Source organism: Neodiprion lecontei, chromosome 1 (assembly GCF_021901455.1).
Source record: "Neodiprion lecontei isolate iyNeoLeco1 chromosome 1, iyNeoLeco1.1, whole genome shotgun sequence".
In the NCBI taxonomy this organism is placed as follows: Eukaryota; Metazoa; Arthropoda; class Insecta; order Hymenoptera; family Diprionidae; genus Neodiprion; species Neodiprion lecontei.
Genome location: NC_060260.1, coordinates 7,487,030 through 7,493,029, shown reverse-complemented (window position 1 = coordinate 7,493,029; position 6,000 = coordinate 7,487,030).

The following is a 6,000-nucleotide window of genomic DNA, read 5'->3' as shown; positions in this document are numbered from 1 at the left end:
TAGTCTCGATTAAATCATGGTCGCGATGATCTTTGAATATATTTCTACTTACTCGCTACACATTATACGCCGTTTATTGTCACGCGTGCTGCACGATATCCCCCGGGTTGTTTATTTATTTATTAACGACGTTGATAATTATCGTTTTAACATACGGGAAAAAGGGAAATTGAAATATCGCGCAAGCTCAACGCAAACTTTTGCTATTGTTGCACGAGACGACCGGGACCAATGCCTAAATCGATTCGCGCACGACCTTATTCGTATATCATCGTTTTACTGATTCACGTCCGACCCTCTTCACTCCGGCATTATTGTCAAACAATAATACTGGATTTGAATCGACCCTACGTTGAGGGTGAAAACCGGGCAGGGGTAAAAGCTCCGAATTGAGTAATTCTCTTTTTCCCAAATCGTGCCTCCGACAGATCGAAACGGTTATTTTTTTCCCCTCATTATAAATCCAACATTCGTACAGTCTCTTCGCAAAATAATTGAAAAACTTGTGGCGAAAGTTCGAAGAATGGTTAAAAAAAGGCAAGCTATCTAATTGTTTTCTCACAGCTTGAGTTCACCGAAACATGGCGATGTCTACAAATCTTGATATGAAAACCAGAATTTTTCAAATCAGACCCTCGGTCCGATTTGATGATCAAGGTCTATTATTTGTTCGGGAATATCGGTTGGCCGATATTTGCATTTTCCCAAGCGTAATTCGATGGAACGTTTGATCCCGATAACCGAAAGGATTCCGAACCGAGGGTTCGTCTACCGAATGTAACTATAACAAATATTTATCTACCCTACTCCGAGCGACGTTCTCAGATGTTGTTCCACGTACGGAAGGCATGCACCACCAACGTGCGTGAAGGCTGTGTCCACACCGACAACTTCCTCCGGGGGGTTATTTTCATGCGGAAATTTATCCATCGGAGCGGAAACGGTCGAGGATGAATTGTGACACATGGGGTAGGAAAACGCCGCAGGTTTCGTTTCGGCTTTCGGCCAACGGCCGGTCGACCCTTCTCCGCGAGTCTTACCCTCGTTTAACCAGAATTTCCGAAGACAGTGCAGCGCCGGTATTCCGCCGCGTTACGAGGGGAGAGTAAAACTAAACGAAGAGTAGAAGAGAAGGGCGAAGGGCGAAGGGCGCGGACTAATTCACGCGTTTCTCCGCGTCGCTACCAGTCACTCCGATAACGAGAACATCCCCAGGGTCGTTTTCTTCTAGGCGGATAACCGCGAGCTTGCACATCGCGCACACCTGTACGCATACATTATATATCCGTATAAATTACCGAGCGCGATTATTCCGGCGGTAAATCGTTTGTGAATAATGGCAGTCGTGTGTTTCCTGACGCCGAGTCAGGGGGAGACTTATACACACGTCCAAGTTACTTATATATCACTACCGAACCCCGAAAGTACGAGCTTGCGAGGAGCCTAACCAACTCGACGAGTTTTATTACTCGTGAAAGACGCGCTTTGTCGGCCCTGCTCCGATCCGCCCGAAGGATTCGGTACCCGACAAAAATTCACAGATTTTATCTCGAACGATTTTGGTATTCGAGAATAATCGTATTTCAACATTACACGAGCCTGCAAAGCCACCGGGTGATCGTTGAATTATTAATGCAACGAGATCGGGACGGATTACCGAAACATTGACACATCGACGTGTCGTATGTATTGGGTCGAGTCGAAAGTTTCTTCGACATGAATTTTGATCCATTACTTGGAAATACTCCTCCACGTCTGCGGAGACGGTGTGCGGTCCTTGCGGATTTGAATCGAGAAAAGTTTGTCCGGAACAACTTTTGATGTGACTCCGACGGTAACATGTGAAGTAAATTTGTAACACGCATGTACTTCGGGGTCGGTACAACATTCTCGAGCCAGTACACATTTGTCATTCGTAACTCGGAAATCACCCCCGACGATCTCCTCGATCATGTTCGAAAATGTTCGGTAGGTACTGCAGCTTTCATCTTCTTGTATCTTCAATTCGCAAAAATTATCTCTGAAGCAGCCGAGATTTGGACAGTTATAAACAGGAAGTGTTCGAGGCTTCGCGTCGGCTCGGAATTTTCGAGGGTGCAACGCGATCCCGATGTTCGGGTTCTCTCGCTATGTGCCAGGTGCTCGGAGCATAAATCCGCTCTAGGAATGGGGTGTCGGTCCAGTTTATCCGTCCCGTTCATCCGCCCCTCGTTTCAAAAATCCCCCGAGGGTGTCTGCGCTAGAACGTGTAATAGTGAATTTCCACCGCACTACCCGTGCAGCCATGAGATGACGGAGTGCAGTCAAAGATCAACTCTGCCACTTTTACCATTTTCTTTTCCCTCTCGCTGCATCGAGAGGAAACTTGAGACGCAGGGATGAAAATTTGCTAGGTATACGTAGTACGGTAAGACGAATGACCATGGTTCCCCAACAATATTTCGATACTCAAATTTTCGATCACTGACACTTTGAGTCGAACTGATTTTTACGAAGCTTGTTAAATGACGCGAAGTTGGGAAAATAATACGTGTAGTGTACAATACAAGGTATGAATTATTGATGTAAAAATAATTCCGAATCCGTTATTTTTAGTTGAAGACTGTCAATTTATACAGCTTAATACGGTGTCATTTGCAGGGCTTTTACAACTCAAATCTTGGAATTATTTTGGAAAACAAATATTTCTCCTGTAGTCCTGGAAATGAGTTGGAACATATTGATTTATCCTGGAAAAGTTGACTTGATACATTTTCGATTGAAAGCTGTGACATTTCATTTATAATACGTGGCCATTAGTGCGTTACATGTTGGAAGATGGTCCATGCAGTCGTTAGAAATTCACTCTGTGTACAAACCGCTGTATAAATTTTTTTTATACAACACTTAACCATCCTATCCTACTCTGAAAAATTCATAAGAAAACGAAATTAAGGTCTTGGAATTTTTCAATTAATTGTCCCAGAAACTCTTGAAATAGTCCTGGAATCTAATTTCAATTTGATCAAGTTCTATCGACTGTAAATCCGAATTGTCCCATTGGCCGATCATATTTTACAGAGTATTTTACCTTGTGACTTTTCGTCGAAATTGGAGCATTCCATCGATTTGATTTCATGCAACTTGGGTCTGATTAGATTTTGCGGAAAAACGATCGAGTCATTCCCGAGGTGCTTGCGAAAGTGAAGTTTTTCGATCTTCGATCATAACTGGAAAGCATTGAAAATTCAGTTGATCGTGAGTTGAAGAGTTCGGATGTGTCGGTAGACGGTGTGAATCGTGGTGAGAAAAATGAGCAGCTCTTCGGTATATCCTTTCACGAATCGGAAGACATTGAAGGTATTGTGTCATCATCGTTCGCAGAGAGGTGAAGTATGACAGTGTTTAATAGCCCGACAAAAGGCAGCTTGCTGGAGAAAACCTGGGGTGTTGATCGTTCGACACGTTCAAGGAGAAAGAAAAATCTGGAGTATAAACTTGAGGGCAGATTTATGAGCTGCCAATCGCTTTAAGGGTGACAACGAACCGCGACGAGAACGAGCTAGAGAGAAAAATAGAGACAAAGTGAGTCGTAGAGGAAAAGAGGAACCGAGATAGCAAAGAAAAGCTGCTGGTTCAGCACCTGATCCGCTGCTACCTACGATGGTGAAAAACGTTGGAAGCGTTATGACCAGCTCGTATTTTACGTACCTTCAGTTTGTCGCTGGACAGAAACTTTATACTCGAGTTTACTATTCGCTAGAGTGAGAGATTGATTGATTTTCTGTTTGATTGATCGTGTATTTATGCCTTGGTGTGGCAAGGAAAACCAAAAAAAAAAAAAAAAAGAAAGTTAGAGAGAGAGAATAGAGGCCCGAATGTTAGAGAATTATCTGCTCCCAGTTCTCCGATCATGGTTCAGCAGAATCGCATTGTTCATTTGTGATTTGAACCCCGATGATTTAGTATCAGGCTGAAGTTGGTAACGTTAACGTAACGAAACCTCAGGCTAACAAATCAGCAAAACGACTTTCAAGGATTTGGTTTTTAAAAATTAAAGTACGTTTTGTTTGTAATGGTTTACTAAATCCCAAACATTCCTAAAAATGCGGAGTACCGTTTTTTCTTAAAAATGCATCGTTACAATAGCTTTCCTAACTTCATTCTCATAATTTCATGGACCTCTCGTTTTCACGGATCTCGATTCGGGATTATCGACTGTGTGTTGTAATTATTTTTCTGTTTTTTGTTCAGTTCATCACCGCAAAGTGCACATTTATTATTTCACTCTTTCCCCTTGAATTTCTGCAGAACATAAAAAATGAAAACGCGGTGTTTTTTATTTTTTCATTCCTCTTTTACCGTCGGGCAAGTTTTACGTCCACGCAATATCATTCGATTTAGCTTTGTCACTGGCAGCTGTCGCGAGTCATCAGCATTCTGTATACCTACCTATCCGTCGACGATGTATAAATTGATAAAAAATATTTCAGTCTGATTCATTTGAAGCGCGTAGGGGTGCTTTTAAAACTTTACACTATCCACGGTGCTCGTTGCTGCCGCTGCCGCTGCCGCTGCCGCTGCCGCTGACGTAATTACTCCTCCATTTATTCCCCTATTGCCTAATGAATATTCAATCCCTTTTCGACTAATTTCTCTTGCAATTTTTTTTTAGAACAGTATCATATAATTTCGCGAACCGCAGTCTCGATGATCTGAAGGAAATCGAACTTTCAACTACAAGAAATAATCTAAATTTGAATTAAAAAAAAAAAAAAAAAAGTGTAACCAAACTTTTTTTGCAACTGATGTAGTGTATTTTCAGTTCTGATTTAGAAGCTCTCGTTTGAGGGCGCAGCTAAATTTTCACATACTCGACGGTCTATTAAAGCTGCATCCTTCACAGTCCGTGTATCCTAGCGTCAAAACTTTTCAACTTTTCTCGAACCAGTTACTTTGAACATCTGGCGTTCAGACGGCTGCCAACCGATCGGTCAAACTCTGAGAAAGGAGCGCGGCTGTCTGACCCCCGATACGAGGTAAGGTTTCCGATATTTTCACACTTATTTTAGCCACTCTTCGTGCAAAGGCATCGACGCATCACTCAAACTTTACCCGTGTCGTTATATTTGTGAAAATATCGCATCTTTTATCATTCGTTCAATTTCTTCAATTTCTTTGTACAAAAATGAATTTCACTGATTTGAGGTAAAATCGTAGAATCGATTTTATCGTCGATTCCTCTGCGGTTATACTTCGGATCGCCGCACTTGTACGGAATCCACTTTGTCCACGAATGACGTCAAGACGCGTAATCGGTTCTTCGATTATGCGTCAAACGTGACCGCAGACTTGAAGTCGCTGGTAGATTTTACCAGGAAGTGTATCATTGAATTTCGCTGAATTCTTCAATAAATCGGTTGAATAATTAACCGTTTTCATTCTCTCTATCTCTTTATAAGCATCGACGTATGTCGGGAGGTTTAAATTGTTTATCGTGAAACAATGCCGTTGCTCTGTTGAACTTGGGTTGGATTTATTATTTATATTTATTTGGCGTGTGGCAAGATCGAAAAACACTCGGGCTAAATATCGAGAATAACACTTTAACATGATATATCGAATATTTGAAGGTTCTTTTTCATTAAGAGAATTTATATTTGCGACTCTGAAGCTCAAAGAAATGAGAGATAATGGTGTTTTCTCAGTGTGTGGTGTTTACATTTGAAGCGCCGGCTGTCGGTCTAACGTGTTTGATCATTAGATAAGGAACGTCTGCGTTTGTAATTCTTCGTTAATTACCCTAAGTCAACCAATTCATCTGGGCATCGCATCGAGCGTCAAGTGACGCGACTGTTTATTGCGCAAAACTCGAACAAATATAAAAGTTTGAGGATAAGTGATAATTGATATGTGTTCTATTTTAGGAAAATTTATTCATTTCATTTAGATAGTGGTAAAAAATGGTTCAACTTAATAAAATGATTTCGCGTTAAACCATTTTGAAATCTCAGCTTCTGT